Below are 19,273 nucleotides of genomic sequence, written 5' to 3' on the forward strand. Positions count from 1 at the left end.
TACCAAAACAGAGATATAGATCAATGGAACAGAACAGAGCCCTCAGAAATAATGCCGCATATCTACAACTATCTGATCTTTGACAAACCTGAGAAAAACAAGCAATGGGGAAAGGATTCCCTATTTAATAAATGGTGCTGGGAAAACTGGCTAGCCATAGGTAGAAAGCTGAAACTGGATCCCTTCCTTACACCTTATACAAAAATCAATTCAAGATGGATTAAAGACTTAAACATTAGACCTAAAACCATAAAAACCCTAGAAGAAAACTTAGGCATTACCATTCAGGACATAGGCATGGGCAAGGACTTCATGTCTAAAACACCAAAAGCAATGGCAACAAAAGCCAAAATTGACAAATGGGATCTAATTAAACTAAAGAGCTTCTGCACAGCAAAAGAAACTACCATCAGAGTGAACAGGCAACCTACAAAATGGGAGAAAATTTTCACAACCTACTCATCTGACAAAGGGCTAATATCCGGAATCTACAATGAACTCAAACAAATTTACAAGAAAAAAACAAACAACCCCATCAAAAAGTGAGCGAAGGATATGAACAGACACTTCTCAAAAGAAGACATTTATGTAGCCAAAAAACACATGAAAAAATGCTCACCATCACTGGCCATCAGAGAAATGCAAATCAAAACCACAATGAGATACCATCTCATACCAGTTAGAATGGCAATCATTAAAAAGTCAGGAAACAACAGGTGCTGGAGAGGATGTGGAGAAATAGGAACACTTTTACACTGTTGGTGGGACTGTAAACTAGTTCAACCATTGTGGAAGTCAGTGTGGCGATTCCTCAGGGATCTAGAACTGGAAATACCATTTGACCCAGCCATCCCATTACTGGGTATATACCCAAAGGAATATAAATCATGCTGCTATAAAGACACATGCACACGTATGTTTATTGCGGCATTATTCCCAATAGCAAAGACTTGGAACCAACCCAAATGTCCAACAATGATAGACTGGATTAAGAAAATGTGGCACATATACACCATGGAATACTATGCAGCCATAAAAAATGATGAGTTCATGTCCTTTGTAGGGACATGGATGAAATTGGAAATCATCATTCTCAGTAAACTATTGCAAGAACAAAAAACCAAACACCGCATATTCTCACTCACAGGTGGGAATTGAACAATGAGATCACATGGACACAGGAAGGGGAATATCACACTCTGGGGACTGTTGTGGGGTGGGGGGGAGGGGGGAGGGATAGTATCCGGAGATATACCTAATGCTAGATGACGAGTTAGTGGGTGCAGCACACCAGCATGGCACATGTATACATATGTAACTAACCTGCACATTGTGCACATGTACCCTAAAACTTAAAGTATAATAAAAAAAAGACGTTAAAAAAAAAAGAAAATAACAGATTTTGGCAATGTTATGGAGAAAAAGGAATGCTTATAAACTACTGGTGGGAATGTGAATTAGTTTGGCCACTGTGGAAAGCATTTTGGAGATTTCTCAAAGAACTTAAAACAGAACTTCCATTCAACCCAGCAATCCTATTACTGGGTAAATACCCAAAGAAATATAAATTGTTCTACCAAAAAGACATATGCACTCATATGTTCATCATAGCACTATTCACAATAGCAAAAACATGGAATCAACCTAGGTGCCCATCAGTAGTGGACTGGATAAGGGAAATGTGGTACATATGCACTGTGAAATGCTATACAGCCATAAAAAAGAACAAAATCATGTCCTTTGGAACAACATGGATGCAGCTGGAGGCCATTATCCCAAGTAAATTAATACAGGAGCAGAAAACCAAGTACTGCATGTTCTCACTTACAAGTGGGAGCTAAACATTGAGTACACATGGACACAAAGAGGGGTACAACAGACACTAGGGCCTACTTGAGGGCGGAGGGTAGGGGAAAGGTGAGGATCAAAAAACTACCTATCAGGTACTATGCTCACTACCTGGGTGACAAAATCATTTGTACACCAAACCCCAGCAACATGCAATTTACCCAAGTAACAAACCTGTACATGTGCCCCCTGAACCTAAAACATAAGTTGAAAAAGAGCTCCTCTTCCCCCTACTCCAGCCATGTAAGATGTGCCTGCTTCCTCTTCACCTTCCACCATGATTGGAAGTTTCCTGAGGCCTCCCCCACGATGTTACCTGTACAGCCTGCAGAACCATGAGTTAATTAAATTTTTTTCTCCATAAATTACTCAGTCTCAGATATTTCTTTTTTTTTTTTTTTTTTTTGAGGTGGAGTTTTGCTGTTGTTGCCCAGGCTGGAGTGCAATGGCACCATCTCGGCTCACCACAACCTCCACCTCCCGAGTTTAAGTGATCCTCCTGCCTCAGCCTCTCAGGTAGCTTGGATTACAGGTATGCACCACCATGCTCAGCTAATTTTGTATTTTTAGTGGAGATGGGGTTTCTCCACGTTGGTCAGGCTGGTCTTGAACTCCTGACCTCAGGTGATTTGTCTGCCTTGGCCTCCCAAAGTGCTGGGATTACAGGTGTGAGCCACCATGCCTGGCCAGATATTTCTTTACAGCAGTGCCAGAACTGACTAATACAGAAACTTGGTACCAGCAGTGGGCCCTTGCTATAAAGATACCTGAAAATGTGAAAGCAGCTTTGAAACTGGGTAATGGGAAGAGGTTGGAACAGTTTAAAGGGCTCAGAAGATGACAGGAAAGTGAGGGAAAGTTTGGAATTTCCTACAGACTTGTTGAATGGTTGTGACCAAAATGCTCATAGTGATAGGGACAGTGAAGTCCAAGCTGAGGAGGTCTCAGATGGAGATGAAGAACTTTCTGGGAACTGGAGTAAAGGTCACTCTTTCCTTGCTTTAGCAAAGAGACTGACTGGCATTATGCCCCTGCTCTAGGGATCTGTGGAATTTTGAACTTGAGTGAGATGATTTAGGGTGTCTGGTAGAAGAAATTTTTAAGCAGCAATGTGTTCAAGAAGTGACCTGGCTGCTTATGACAGCATATGCTCATCTGCATGAACCAAGAGATGTTCTGAAACTGGAATTTATATTTAGAAGGGGAGCAGAGCACAAAAGTTTGCAAGAAAATTTGCAGCCTGACCATGTGGTAGAAAAGAAAAACGCACTTTCTGGGGAGGAATTCAAGCTGGCTGCAGAAATTTGCATAAAGAGGAGCTAAATGTTAATAGCCAAGACAATGGGGAAAAATGCCTCCAAGGCATTTTCCCAGCTGCTTTAGCTCCAGCCATGGCTAAAAGGGCCCCAGATATGTCTCAGGCCACTGTTCCAGAGGGTGCAAGCCAAAAACCTTGGCGGCTTCCATATAGTGTTAAGCCTGTGGGTGCACAGAGGGCAAGAGTGAGGCTTGGGAGCCTCCGCCTAGATTTCAGAGGATGTACGGAAATGCCTAGACATCCAGGCAGAAATCTGCCGAAGGGGTGGAGCACTCATGAAGAACCTCCACTAAGGCAGTGCAGAGGGGAAATGTAGGGCTGGAGCCCCCACACAGAGTTCCTACCAGGGCACTACTGAGTGGAGCTGCGAGAAGAGGGCCACAGTCCCCCAGACCCCAAAATGGTAGATTTATTGACAGCTTGCACTATGCACCCGGAAAAGCCACAGGCACGCAACACCAGCCCTTGAGAGCAGCCGCTGGTGATGTACACTGCAGAGCCACAGGGCCAGAGCTGCCCAGGGCCTTAGGAGCCCACCCCTAGTATCAGTGTCGCCTGAATGTGAGACATGGAGTCAAAGCAAATTATTTTGTAGCTGTAAGATTTAATGACCCCCCTGCTGGGCTTCAGACTTCCATGGGGCCTGTAGCCCACTTTGTTTTGACTGATTTCTCCCTTTTGGAAAGGGAGTATTTACCCAATACCTATACCCCCATTGTGTCTTGGAACTAATTAATTGCTGTTTTATTTTACAGGCTCATATGCAGAAGAGACTAGCTTGTTTCTGATAAGACTTTGGACTTTGGACTTTTGAGTTAATGCTAAGATGAGTTAAGACTTTGAGGGACTTTTGAGATGAGATAATTGTATTTTGCAATGTGAGAAGGACATGAGATGTGGGAGAGGCCAGGGGCAGAATGATATGGTTTGGGATTTGTGTCCCCACCCAAATCTCATGTTGACTGTAATTCTGAATGTTGGAGGAGGGGCCTGGTGGGAGGTGACTGGATCAAGGGGGTGGATTTACCCCTTGCTATTCTTGTGACAGTGAGTGAGTTCTTATGATATCTGGTTGTTTAAAAGTGTGTAGCACCTCCCACTTCGCTCTCTTCCTCCTACTCCAGCCATGTAAGAAGTGCCTGCTTTCCCTTTGCCTTCTGCTATGATTGTTTCCTGAGGCCTCCCCAGTCATGTTACCTGTACAGCCTGCAGAACTGTGAGTCAATTAAACCTATTTTCTTTATTTTAAAAAAAGTTGAAAAAGAAAAAAAGCTCATCAGCTATATACACGTCAAAATTTTCATATTCAATTAATAAACTAAATGTTGCATAATAAAAAAATTAAAATGAGTTCCTTTGAGATAGTAAAAAATAAAATAAATTTGACCTAACAATTCCATTTATGGAGAAATTCACACACATGTTCACAAGGAGACATACATCAATATGAATAGTCTTATAATGACTGAAAAAAGCTACACATTTATATATCAGCTCATATCACTTACATAAAGTTTTAAAATACAGAAAATAATACTCTAATGCCCGTAACTATATCCAGACATAATAAATATACAGAGGCATGAGAGGAAGGATACCAGCTTCAAGACAGTGGCCATCTCTGCAGGGAAAGAGAGGGAGAGAGAATAAAATGAGTAGGAATGTACTGGAATATACCATCTGTCTTCTCTGGGTTCTCGTAGGTGATCTCATTTAGTACATAGTAGGCACTCTGGATATATGTGTTGAAAGAGTGAATGAATTAATCTAATACCATAGCATTAATTGAATACTGTCTAACTGTAGATGACTCCCAAGTTTATATCCCCCGTGTGGGCCTCTTTCAGGCTTCAAACTCAAATACTCAATAGCTAGAAAATCCCTCAGCTGTCTAACAGTCTTTAAACTCTAGTCTCCTCCCCTTAACACCACCTTTTTCTCTGGCCTTCCATAATTTAGCAAATGGTACTCCCACCCACTCAGTTGCTGAAAACAAAATCCTAAAAATTATCCCCAATCCCTGCCTTTTATGAGGTACTTCATTTCCAGCCTGTTACGAGGTACTTCATTTCCAGCCTGTTACACTCAATTGGGTCCTTTGATATGAGTCCCTGCACTCTTCAGCTCTCCAAATGCTGTCTTCAGCAATGTCCAAGCTCTATCAGATCTCTGTGGCCAGGCTCCAGATTCTGAGCTGACACAGGTTGGCAAGCCCACACCCGTGACCTCAGGGTAAGGGAACACAGTAGTCAGCCGAGGGGTGTGTGCCCCATTGGCTGGCCCTCCATGACACAGCTGCGTATGTTTTGGTCCTGAGAGACCTCTTCTGACATACGGTCCTCTGCAGAAGGCCTTGTGACGGCCACTTCAGATAGTTCCTGCTGGACAGCGCTGCATCCCTGTCTCGGAGGAGCGAAAGTGCTATTGTTGGCAAGAATTCCGAATAAGGAAAATTTTAAAAGTATCTTGTCTGTGCTTCTCCAGGGATAAACAAAATATGACTTGTTCTTAGGCAATGCCAATCTATCAGCCCATATTAAGTGGAAATGAATAACATTATCATCTATTGGCCCATAGATGAGTGGCCATTACGTGAGGCTATTCTATACCAGAAATTCCCAACGGATGTGCCAGGAAAGGGTTAAAAGTTATGCTGAGACATTAATCCTCTCAGGCCTTGGGGTAGCAAGGCAGAGCCTGAAGCTACCAGAGCCCCAGGTGCCTGGATTACTTGTACTGTCTTCTCCTACTTTGAGGCCCACCTCAGTTTACCCTTGCGTGCTGCACAAACATCAATCTCTCGGGTACGATGAAGTGATGAAGATTGGGAAGTACTGTCCCAGACTCTGACTACGAAGCCGAATGAAATTTTTCAATAGGTAGAAACTGTCACTCATTTTCTTCTAACAAGTCTTCCTCATAAATATGATGGCTTGAGCTAGAAACAAAAAGTTGTGTAGCTCAAACTCAGATTCTGTGCTTCCTGCCGAGAGACAGGTGAAGGTGGCCACCCCCAGGATGGGAACAGTTTTACTGAGTTAGACTCAGAAGGTAAAGAGGTCAGGTGGTGAAAAAAGCCATGAGAGAGCCACGTCACTAAGTGAATTAGAATGAATGAGGAACCACTGTTTGGCAGAGTCAAAACGGCCTCCGCTGGTGTGTCCTTCCCAGCCCTCATGGTACATAACAGTGAAGGAACTGAAGGTTATAGTGCAGAGTGCTATCAGAGTAAATGTTTTCTCAGATTGGGATTACAACGGACACATTTGCTACAATCTCATTTTCTCCATCCATCAAAACTTTTCAATGCAGTTGCCTTATCTCAAAAGGAAATGGCTGGCAACTGTTTTCTTTCAAAACCATTATCATTTGAATAATTTTAAATGCCAACATTTCCATGTAAAGAAATACTAACCAGCTAATTTTGGAGAGCTTGGTTTCTCAAGGAATCATGTGTTTGGCTGTTCCTGCATAAATCAAAGTTTCCTCTGGATGAGAAGACACTGGCAGTGGGAAAGCAATGAATAATTTGGGAAAAAACACCTTGCCACAAAGGACAATCAACCAAAAGACAGTTCATTCATTCACCCCAAGGTTCACAACCTCGGCACTGTGGATATTTTGGGCCAGGTGATTCAGGGACCTTGCTGCCCATTGTGGGACGTCTAGCAGTAAGCACCTCCAGTTATCTGTATCATACTAGTGGCACCTCCCACTTGTGACAGACAAAAATGTCTCCACAGATTGTCAAATATCCTTGAAGGCCAAAACTGCTCCTGTTGAGAACCACCAGTTCAAAAAATCCTTTTGATACCCTGTGCCCTGTGCAAGACATTGGAGATATAATGGTCTGTTCTCAAATAACTTACAATCTATTGAAAGAACTGAATGCTACAGAATCAAACACACAATAAGAAATACATCGTTACAGATTTGATGCATGTTAGGAAGTAGAGAATACTATGATATTTAAATAGAGGAATCTCACTTAGATGAGGCTGATGCCAGGAAGGCCTTAAGGAAATGAACTCAAGTTGTAACCTATAGTTTAACAGGAGTAGCCAGAGAAGAGTGGAATAAACATTTCAAGAAGAAACAACGTGGGCAGAGGCCCTGCGATGTGAGAACCCCGCACGCTCGAGGATTAGCAAGGACAGCACAGCTAATGAATGCTGAGAAAGGCAGGGCCTGACCCCAGGTGAGGCCTGGAATAAGCACAGATCAGATAATGAATTTCACAGGTCATGGTCAGAAATTCAAATTAATTTCTAAACCCAACTAGAAGCCACTTTATAGCACTGTTTTGGGTGTTCGCAGTGTATCAGTGAGAAAACAGACAAGGTGTTTGTCCTCAGTGAGCTTCTGCACCGGGGGAGCTGGTTTCTATAGCAGTGCTCTCTGCCACTGTGTGGAAATGGCTGGAAGGAGCCCAGCTGGCATAATTGGGAGGCCGAGGTCACAGTCCAGGAGGGAAACTCTGGAGGCTATCGGAGTAGCACTGCGATGTGGAAGGGGTATTACGTAAGAAACAGCAGTATCTGTAGACCTACAGGTTTGAAAGGGACCTTTAAGTGTCTTCTAATCCAGTTTCTATTGGATGCTGATAGGCTCTTTACAACAACCCTAGCAGAAGACGCACACCCCGGCCTGTGTCTCTGCAGTCATTCACTACCTGCTTCCTTTCATATTTGGGGCTGATCTCTGCCTCCTTGGAGCGCCCACGCATTCCTCCAAGTTCTACCCCTTTGTACCAGGCAAAAGAAGTCTGTGTACTCCCTTCAAACATTGGTTAATTTTCCAAACATTTAAAGATAATGAACTCCTCTTCCAGCTAAACATTCCCCCATCCTTCAGTTGATCCTCACATGACACAGCACGGAAAAGCTTCACCATCTGTGTTTCTTAAATAAACATACTTATCCACAGCCATCACCCCGTATTGTACAATATGTGTAACACAACCAGCATCACTCAATTAATACACAACTTCCCACCACTTTAATCTCCACCAAAAGAAAAGGTGAGCACAATAAATTTAAAGTCAAATCCGGATGTCTACACTTTTGGCTTTACTTTTGGTGTATTTTTTTTGATATATTTATATATATATATATATGCTTATACATAATTCACTTGGGCTTCATCTGTATTCCTCAAAAATGATTGCAAGAATGACCAAAAAAGCCGGGCACGGTGGCTCACACCTGTAATCCCAGCACTTTGGGTGGCAGAGGTGGGCGGATCACGAGGTCAGGAGATCGAGACCATCCTGGCTAACACGGTGGAACCCTGTCTCTACTAAAAATACAAAAAGTTAGCCAGTTGTGGTGGGGGGCGCCTGTAGTCCCAGGTACTCGGGAGGCTGAGGCAGGAGAATGGCTTGAACCCGGGAGGTGGAGCTTGCAGTGAGCCGAGATCACGCCACTGCACTCCAGCCTGGACGACAGAGCGAGACTCCGTCTCAAAAAAAAAAAAGAATGACCAAAAGAAAACAAAAACAAAAACAAAAAACTTGACAATGAGAAAAAAAAATACATTCTAATGCTAATAAGATAAAATGCTCATTTGAACTAAATGAACAATCTTTGCCCACAGCATTTCCTTACACCTCTGGGAATGACATCTGTACTACAGCTTCCATAAAATCATAGTGCTGTGTTTTTGAAGTGCTGTAACTAAATGCTGTGCTTGGGAATCTGTGGCTTTGCAGAAATGTCAAAAGCCCAGAAGATTGTGAATTACTCATAATGTCCCACTGCTCTTTGAATGACTCCATGTCTAAATCCGCAGTTGGTAATGAAACAAAGAGCTATATAATAAGCATTTTATGCTGTTTTGAAAGCAAATTTTTAGCTTTCACTGTATGAAAAAAATACATTCAGTCAGAGTTCAATTTTCTGAACTACTAGCAAAGTACATTCCTTTTTGTTATATAGGTTCTAATTATCCAAGTTGACAAGGTCACAGAAAAAAACAAATTGAGTTTTTTCCCCTTTTTTCCCTCCTCAAGGCAGTTGCATTAAATTTAAATTGAGTTCTGTGAACTCTGGCTACGCGTGGCGGTTTTCCTTTCAGTTGTCTGGAATATGAATTTTCTAGACCAGTGCTTCCCAAACTGTAACATGCTCGCAAATCACCTAGGGTTCTTGGTAAACTACAGATTCTCATGCTGGAGGTCACTGGTGGGGCCTGAGATATTGTATTTCTAGCAGTCCCTGGACTGTACCTGGGCTGATGGTCAGACTGCACTTTGGAGAGCATGGTTGTCTGTTAGACCACAAACCCTCTCTGGATTGCTACTCTTTGTGAAAAGAAAAAGTTGCAGCAGAGGGTCGCCTAAGGGTCTTTCAACTTCTAAAATTCCATGCTTTCAAATAACTTTGACTTCCTTAGTCTCTATATTTCACAAGTAACTTTTCAGTCCAGAAAGGCAACATAAAATTGCAAGTATGTCTCACTTTATATAATAAATGGTTCTTTAAAAATAATCATTTTATAAAATAAATCATGTTTTTAAACTCTCCAGAAAAATGTGCTATTTAAAGAATTCTGTTTTTCTACAAAAGAAAGAATCCCAATGTGCTTATTTTCAAGTCTGAATTTTTATCAGTTTTTTTTTCTTATAGTGCAGAACATCAATGTAACACAAAAGTCCACTAATTTTGTAATATTTTCAAGATGGGAATGTTTGTTGAGGTCATGCCAATTGACTTTACAAATGTAGGGAAGAGTATAGTGATCTCCGCTTTTTAAAAAATAGACCCAGTAAATGGAGTGGCACCATGGACATTTTTCCAGTGGGGAGAAGACACATGCAGCTGGTTTTCTCTGCTTAATCTCGTAGATCTCAGCCTAGGATGCAAATTAGAATCATTTAGTGGAAGAAGAGGACTGTCAAAAATTCCAGTGTCTCGATCTCACCTCTGTAGATTTAACTGGTCTGTGTTGGGACCTGGCTGTATTTTTCTATTAACGCCCAAGCCACTCTAGTTAGCTGTAGTCAACATAGCTAGCATGTAATAAGCTAGCAACACAGCAGTAACAAGTTGATCTGAAGCAAAAAATCTGGAATCCTGGGAGATCTTCTTTAGGGTGTGAGTAGTAGATCTTCTTGTGTGTTAGGCTTAAGTATAATTACAATCCTCCTCTGATTCAAACAAAATAATTAGGACGTTTTCATGAGCTGCCTTGTATAGCATACTCCTGAGTTCCTTTAATAGGCCCTCTTTTGTTTTTTTTTTTTAAGAGACAGGGTCTTGTTCCGTTTCCAGGCTAGATTGTGCAGTGGTGCAATCATGGCTCACTGAAGCCTTGACTTCCTGAGCTCAAGCAAACCTCCTGCCTCAGCCTCCCAAACAGCTAGGACTACAAATATGTACCACCACTCCTGGCTTTAATAGGCCTTTTAAACAACAGGTCATCAGAAATATTTAAGCACCTGTCACCAAATGTCAGGCTTTCCCATTCTTAAACAAAAGGCTGGAATGATAACCTGATCAAGCAAAATGAAGTTTAACAAAAAGGAATATAACTTCCAACAAAAACGAAAAACCACTCTCAGCACCAGACAATTCCCCAGTGGAGGAAATGTTGCTTAACAATAGTTCATGTGGAAAAGACATGGAGGCTTAATCAATTTCAAGCTCAGTATGAATTAACAGCATAATGCGACTAACAGCAATGGAAAACTAACCTACATCAATAGAAACAGAATTTTCAGAAAAACAGAGAAAACAGACCTGCTTGATTTTGTATGAGTCAGACCACATCTAGAAAACTGTGCTGACTTCTAGGTATAACATTTAAATAATCTGGATAAAATAGAACAAGAGAGTGATGAGGTAGGTGAAAAGACTCCACAGCATGTCTTAGGAGGTACGTTCAAAAAAGTTGTATGTATTTAGCCTGCAGAAACAGAGTCACGTATGTTCGAAAGAATTGTATGTATTTAGCCTGCAGAAACAGAGTCACGTACGTTCGAAAGAATTGTACGTATTTAGCCTGCAGAAACAGAGTCATGGAAGAGGTGATAGGGCTTGATGATTGGTATCTGAGGGGCTACCATCTGGTTCTGTGCTGCTCTGCGGAGCTCTCCATAACTGAGATATTGTCAAGGTCACTTGCAAGGTATGTGGTATGAAATTTGGTATTAAAAATAGTTCAGGCCGGGTGCAGTGGCTCACACCTGTAATCCCAGGACTTTGGGAGGCTGAGGTGTGCGGATCATGAGGTCAGGAGATTGAGACCATCCTGGCTAACACGGTGAAACCCCATCTCTACTAAAAATACAAAGAATCAGCCAGGTGTGGTGGTGGGTACCTGTAGTCCCAGCTGCTCAGGAAGCTGAGGCAGGAGAATCGCTTGAACCCAGGAGGCTGAGGTTGCAGCGAGCTGAGATCGCACTGCTGCACTCTGGCCTGGGCAATAGAGCAAGACTCTGTCTCAAAAAAAAAAAAAAAAAAAAAATTCAATTCAAGTACCTAAGATTGCAAATGACTTGAGGACTTCTGGGGCTGAAGAACAATGGTGGTAGCCTGATTACAAATTCCCCCCGCCGCCCCACCATTCTCCCCAAACAGCTATAGAATCAACATGAACATATAGCTTCAGGTTTCCTAGGAAACAGAACACCGTTCAGCTTATCTATAAGGAGAAGAAAAAATATATACAAATTCCCCTCTCTAGATGGCAGCCCATATCCAGTAACAGGTTAATGTCCAAATACAGAGGCCCAGCCTCCTTGGCTCAATTGGGTCATCTCTGAAGGGCCACCCAGCTCTAGAGCTCTCTGTAGGGTTGGTGGAGGCCTTGGTTGCACCCACATCAGAGTTCAACTTCTCCCTTTGCCCAGCCCAGCTCCCCTCACTCCCTCACAGGTGTGGAAGCCCAGGGTATCCCCAGATCCTCCTGTGTATGCATGCCCATGCACGCATATGCACACACACACACACCTATACATGCCCACACAAACACTCTCAACTGACATGGCAGGAACAAATAGCAACAGAAAGCTTCAAAGTGGGCAAAGCTTGCCTCAGACTTTCGCCACAGCCTTGCTGACTTAGATCTCCCCCATTACTCTCTTCCTCTGGACAGCCATGACCCTGGGGCCCTCTTGAGGCCTGGGCTTTCTCCACATTCTTCATGCTGTCTTGCATGCAGGTAGATTTAGGGGCTACCATCCAAACATTAAACAGGTAGCTGCCCATGTAGGGCCTGTTCTGGCCTTAGCCCCTGCAGTCAGGCCTCTGTGGAGAGCTTTGAGGAGTGGATCTGGGTTTCCAACCCATCTAGATGACTCAGCAGAGCCAGTTCCATTCCTTTGAAAGACGTGACCATGTTTCCAGGCTCAGACTGAAGACGTCCTAGAAGTATGCCAGTTGCATGGAGGAATCTTGAGGCCAAGGCCCATTGGAAAGGACAGGCATTCCATGATGTCTTAGCTCAGGCATCCAGGGCATTGGCCATGGATCCACGCGAAGAGTGCGTGCCCAGGACTGCTTTGCTCAGGACTTCCTGGGCCTGTCACATGTGCCAAGGAGACACCCTTTGAAGAACACAGCCCCTTTGAGCACCCAGAGTTCCATAGACGGCATGCGTGCTGTTCCCAAATCAGAGCACAGATCAAGCCATCTGCATCATAAATCACTCAGGCGCTAAAGCCCACATGATAAATCAAAATGAAAATGTTTGAAAAACGAATTTCTTTTACCCACATCTACACACTGAATGAGTGTTCAGGAATAAGGTTTCTTTTGTGTCACACAAAGCTCTCTTCTGAGACTTAGGTAGTAGGGGTGGGGAGATGGCCACAGGGAGGGTGTGGCCACAGAAAACAGTGGGAGATTAGCAGGGACAGTGCTGGCCAGCATGGGGCCTCCCTATACCTATTTTTACCAAGCTCTCTGGCCTAAGAACACATTAATAAAACTCTCATATCCTGCTGTGAATGTGCAGATTTATTAACAAGCCACAAACTGTGCCTGTGCCCCTGTCTAAAGTTCAGATTCCATATACGACATCTGTGTGTGTGCGTCTGTTTCTCTACTAATAAAAAGGAGACTATCTCTTCCTTTCAGGATTATATAAAAATTCATTTCGTTTTGGGAAACGATGTTTAAAAATAATGGGAACAAGGGATGTCAGAGTTTCTTGTACTTGGTTCTTCCCCCTCCCTCACCCTCCTTTCCAACTTCAGCAAGACATGGTCTGTGGTTCTGGGGATATCACAGTCCACATTTGGGACAGAGGAAAGAGAGGCAGGATTGGAATCCCACAGATATCAATGCCGCGCTCTCAGGAAGCAGCTCTCATCTTAAGCCCTTTCATTTGCAACTGCCTCCTTTGACTTCCTGCTGGCCAAACGACTTGGGTAGCCCAGCACCTCCAAAGAACTAGTATTTTGAAAACCATTGCCAGAAAACACACAAAGCAAGAACTTTAGCACACTGGAGCTAATATGTGATAAACTGGAGTACGGAAGATCCCTCGTGTGACTAAGTCAGTCCTGAGTGACTGTAGGGAAGACAGGTCTGCTGTTGGAAACAGATGCCAGCAGCCAGAACCTCTTTGAGGAAACAGGGAGTACCAAAGAAAACTGGAATAAAAGCTTGTTTTACACTGGCTAGCCATACGCAAAAAACAGAAACTGGACCCCTTCCTTACACCTTATACAAAAATTAACTCAAGATGCATTGAAGTCTTAAATGTAAAACCTAAAACCATAAAAGCCTTAGAAGAAAACCTAGGCAATACCATTCAGGACATAGGCATGGGCAAAGACTTCATGACTAAAACACCAAAAGCAATGGCAGCAAAAGCCAAAATTGACGAATGGGATCTAATTAAACTAAAGAGCTTCTGCACAGCAAAAGAAACTAGCATCAGAGTGAACAGGCCACCTATAGAATCGGAGAAAATTTTTGCAATCTATCCATCTGACAAAGGTCTAATATCCAGAATCTACAATGAACTTAAACAAATTTACAAGAAAAAAACAAACAACCCCATCAAAAAGTGGGTCAAGGGTACGAACAGACACTTCTCAAAAGAAGACATCTGTGTGGCCAACAAACATTTGAAAAAGAGCTCATCATCACTGGTCATGAGAGAAATGCAAATCAAAACCACAATGAGATAGCATCTCACACCAGCTAGAATGGTGATCATTAAAAAGTTAGGAAACAACAGATGCTGGCGAGGCTGTGGAGAAATAATGCTTTTACACTGTTGGTGGGAGTATAAATTAGTTCAACCATTGTGGAAGACAGTGTGGCGAATTTCTCAAGGATCTAGAACCAGAAATACCATTTGACCCAGCAATCCCATTACTGGGTATATACCCAAAGGATTATAAATAATTCTATTATAAAGACACATGCATACATATGTTTATTGTAGCACTATTTACAATAGCAAAGACTTGGAACCAACCCAAATGTCCATCAATGATAGACTGGATAAAGAAAATGTGGCACATATACACCATGGAATACTATGCAGCCATAAAAAAGAATGAGCTCATGTTCTTTGCAGGAACGTGGATGAAGCTGGAAATCATCATCCTCAGCAAACTAACACAAGAACTGAAAACCAAACACTGCCTGTTCTCACTCATAAGTAGAAGTTGAACAACGAGAACACATGGACACAGGGAGGGGAACATCACACACCGAGGCCTATCGGGGCTGGGGGGCAAGCGGAGGAAGAGCATTAGGACAAATACCTAGTACATGCAAGGCTTAAAAACTAGGTGATGGGTTGATAGGTGCAGCAAACTACCATGGCACATGTATACATATGTAACAAACCTGCATGTTCTGCACATGTATCCCAGAGCTTAAAGTAAAATAAATAAATAAATAAAATAAGATGCTAATAAGAAAAATGTTTTTAATAATGCTAACAGACCAGTTTTGCATAATCATAGTGATAGGACACCAGCTATAGGGGATTCTAAAAGTACAAAAAAAAGAGATTGTTTTACTTATTTAAACATCCTAGTATACTGTTTTCCATCAGAGGTCAGTTTGCCTAAAATTAAGAGCTAAAAAGACAAGCCGTTATCATCAGCAACAGAGAGAGACACTGCAACATCTAAATGTGGTAATCATGATGATCCTATAGGAAGTAGCATCTGTTCTTTCCTGACTTTTTTTTTTTTTTTTGAGATGGAGTCTCACTCTGTCATCCAGGTTGGAGTGCAGTGGTGCGATCTCCACTCACTGCAAGCTCCGCCTCCTGGGTTCACGCCATTCTCCTGCCTCGGCCTCCTGAGAAGCTGGGACTACAGGTGCGCTCCACCATGCCCGGCTAATTTTTTTTGTATTTTTAGCAGAGACAGGGTTTCACCGTGTTAGCCAGGATGGTCTTGATCTCCTGACCTCGTGATCCGCCTGCCTTGGCCTCCCAAAGTGCTGGGATTACAGGTATGAGCCACCACGCCTGGCCTACGTTGACAGCATTTCTAACATACTTTATTTCAACAATCAGTCTTTGTGATATTTTTATAAATTATTGTTCAGCAAAGTGCAGTTTTACATTCACTCTTACCTACTAGCAGACTCTTACCTACTAGGCTTCTTGGATGTTACAGACTTTGTGTTCTTCCCTAACATGTTGACATCTACGAGGATGTGTCAAAAATGACCACCTGGAATGTGAGTCATGAAAGTCAACTGGCAAAAGACAGCTTAGAAAACTGTCACTGGAGCCTTTGGTTTCAAGACAAGGACTCACAATGTCAGCTGCAGCACTGTCTGCCTGAGCAAAATGAAGAGGCTTGCTGAGAGCCAACTGCCCAACAATGACTCATTCACAGGCTCTCTGTAGTTTGGTAGAAAGAACCTGCTAAAGCAGTAATACTGATCATATTGATCATGACAATGGCAGCTAACATTTATCATGTGCTTACTATGTGCCACCCACTGTTCTCAGGGCTTTATCCTTCAATGCAGGCACTAATATCATGATCCCTATTTTACAGGTGAAGAAACTGAGACAATGAACGAAGTAATATACCCAAGATCACATTGCCAGTGAATGGGAGAGCTGACGTTTGAATCTACACAGAACCTGTGCTCTTAGCTATCTAACCGCTTTACTTGGAAGTGATGTGAGATTAAAAAAAGAAGAAAAACAAAATATTTTCTTATGCTTTCAAAAAGTTCAAAAGTAAGTTACAAGATTTATGCTGCATTTTAATCTATGATCTTGATTACTCATCAATTGGATTATGTACCCTTTTTTTTTTTTTTTTTTTTTTTGAGATGGAGTCTCACTCTGTCTCCCAGGCTGGAGTGGAGTGCAGTAGCGTGATCTCGGCTCACTACAACCTCCACCTCTCTGGTTCAAGCAATTCTCCCACCTCAGCCTCCCAAGTGGCTGGGATTACAGGCCCACACCACCACGCCCAGCTAATTTTTGTATTTTTAGTAGAGACAGGGTTTTGCCATGTTGGTTAGGCTGGTTTCAAACTCCTGACCTCAGGTGATCCTCCCACCTCAGCCTCCCAAAGTGCTAGGATTCCAGTCATAAGCCACTGTGCCCGGCCTGTATTCACTATTTATTTTTATTTTTTGAAATTTTTGTGGGTACCCAGTAGGTGTATACATATATATTTTTTAACTCTTGAAAATTTTTGAATATTCACTATTTTATAACTCCATACAAGTATTTTAAACTAATTTTCTGGTTTTTCTAGTTATTAATTTTTTTACCTTAACTCAAGTAAAGAATAATTTAAAAGGTGAAGTGTTACAAGTTAAGAGACTCAAGTTCTAGTCTTGGCTTTGCCATGAAATTACTGTGTGAATTTGGTCTAGGCTTCGGTTTCCTCATGTTTGTTAGCATGTTCCTCTCTTTAGCTAAAACAGTTCAGTGTATGTAAAGTGTCATTCTATGAACTGAAGAGATCCTGCCTGTTGAGTTGCAGATGGCTGGGCAGGTTGCCAAGGGGCTGGTTTCTCCATCCTGGCTTTCGTGGCTGCATGCTACAGTTCCCCCCGCACGTCTTGACTACTCACCAGCACAAGATGTCACACAGACATGCTTGAGCTGGCCAGGATCCAGGATGATATTTAGAAAGAAGAGAATAAAAGCTTAAGGATGATCAAGTTCTCTTAAGTAATATTAAACAAAAGCATACTATTTTCCTTCTAATTTCCTCTCAAGGCACTTCTCATGTTAGCAAAGAAAATGACAAGATGAGTGGCAGCCTGTCATATTTTCTGATGTAATGTATCGGCTAGTAGCTCATCACAAAATCAACCATTTTATAGGAACTAGATAAGTTTCAGTGCCAAGCCTTGTTCTCAAGCAGCAGGATGCCTGCTAAGCAGGGTCCATATAAGCTAGAGTTTTGAAATTATAGTGATATTTTTATTTTAAGGCATTCAAGAGCAAAAGCAAATAGTGGAAGGTTCTTATTCATCAAATGCAATGACCTTATTGTTTAGAAAAAAGAAGATGTGACTATTACCAAAAATGCTATTTTTAGAAGTATAATCACCTTCTTTTCAGTCTGCCATGAAAATTCATGGAGACCAAAAATGATTAATACATTATTTTGTAACTTGCTACCCAAAACAGGGTGGTTTGTTTTCCAAATTTTGTATTCTTTGCATATTTAAAGTTACTTACTGAGAGTTTTCCATGTGTAAGGAATTGAAGGAACAAACTCACAATCTCTGTTACAAGATTTAAAAGAAATTTTTGGAGGCACATGAACGTCTGCAATTTCATTTGTAAAGTATCCAAGAATCTGTTGCCTTAGTAACAATCAAATGCATTAAATGCTAAACGCTGATTAAATAGAGTTGAAAATGGATTTGTTAGTTATCCCTCTAAGAATTTTAACTCCAGCCTCTAGCCCTCTCCTCCTCTTTGCAATGCAACTATGCCTTCAAATAGTGTTCTTTAAAAGGAGGCTTTACGGCTTTGGAGGAATAAGCTGATTTCACAGCCAGTTTTGCCACTGCTGTGGAAAACAGAGTACACATGCAAGCCTGCTGAAGTCATACAAACTGCAAGGATTACGGCTGTGGGGGCCTCCACAACTCCTGTCAAACTGCAATTGGAAACAGCTTCTCCAAAGGACAACATGAGAAATCAGGAATTCTTGTCCATGGCTCCCCAACCTGCTGGGTTTCTAATCAGGCCTGGCATGACCCATTAGAGATCAGACAGGAAAATCACAATGAAACTAGGGTATCTTCTGTTTTCCAAGCTTCACTCCCCCAGATCCTTTTCAAGCCTGTAATTATTGTCTCTCACCAGTTAATAAGGGAACCGTTTCTCCATGGGGACAGGAGCTTCTGGAAGGCTGGACCCAATCATTACAGGCTCAGTCCAGGGCCTTTCCTTCACACCAACTACTGCAAGTGCAAACTGTCTAACTGATCCAGTTCTTATTTAACTTGTCTCAGTTACTTCCACTTTATCACTCACTTAGAGATAAGAAAACTGTCAGTCCTCTGAGCCTAAGCTAAGCCATCATATCCCCTGTGACCTGCACATACACATCCAGATGGTCTGTTCCTGCCTTAACTGATGACATTCCACCACAAAAGAAGTGAAAATGGCCTGTTCCTGCCTTAACTGATGACATTATCTTGTGAAATTCCTTCTCCTGGCTCATTCTGGCTCAAAAGCTCCCCTACTGAGCACCTTGTGACCCCCACTCCTGCCCACCAGAGAACAAACCCCCTTTTTCCTTTACCTACCCAAATCCTATAAAACGGCCCCACCCCTATCTCCCTTCACTGACTCTCTTTTCGGACTCAGCCTGCCTGCACCCAGGTGAAATAAACAGCCTTGCTGCTCACACAAAGCCTGTTTGGTGGTCTCTTCACACGGACGCACATGAAATTTGGTGCTGTGACTGGAGAGGGGGGACCTCCCTTGGGAGATCAATCCCCTGTCCTCCTGCTCTTTGCTCTGTGAGAAAGATCCACCTACGACCTCAGGTCCTCAGACCGACCAGCCCAAGAAACATCTCACCAATTTCAAATCCGGTAAGTGGCCTCTTTTTACTGTCTTCTCCAACCTCTCTCACTATCCCTCAACCTCTTTCTCCTTTCAATCTTGGCACCACACTTCAATTTCTCC

At 42.4% G+C, this 19,273-nt stretch overlaps 1 protein-coding gene and 1 long non-coding RNA gene across 24 annotated transcripts in view; one reads left to right on the top strand and one right to left on the bottom strand.

Annotated features, from left to right (window-relative positions):
* Positions 1-16,288, top strand: part of LOC104002466 (uncharacterized) — a 60,666-nt gene extending 44,378 nt beyond the window's left edge. The window contains exons 4-5 of the long non-coding RNA XR_001709650.3: positions 4,291-4,382; positions 16,152-16,288. This is a non-coding gene — a long non-coding RNA (uncharacterized LOC104002466). The remainder of the gene's footprint in view (positions 1-4,290; positions 4,383-16,151) is intronic.
* CERS3 (ceramide synthase 3) overlaps positions 1-19,273 on the bottom strand; it is a 145,768-nt gene that overhangs the window by 21,307 nt on the left and 105,188 nt on the right. The window lies entirely within an intron of this gene.

The sequence above is a fragment of the Pan troglodytes genome, chromosome 16 (genome assembly GCF_028858775.2).
Source record: "Pan troglodytes isolate AG18354 chromosome 16, NHGRI_mPanTro3-v2.0_pri, whole genome shotgun sequence".
NCBI classification, from domain to species: Eukaryota; Metazoa; Chordata; class Mammalia; order Primates; family Hominidae; genus Pan; species Pan troglodytes.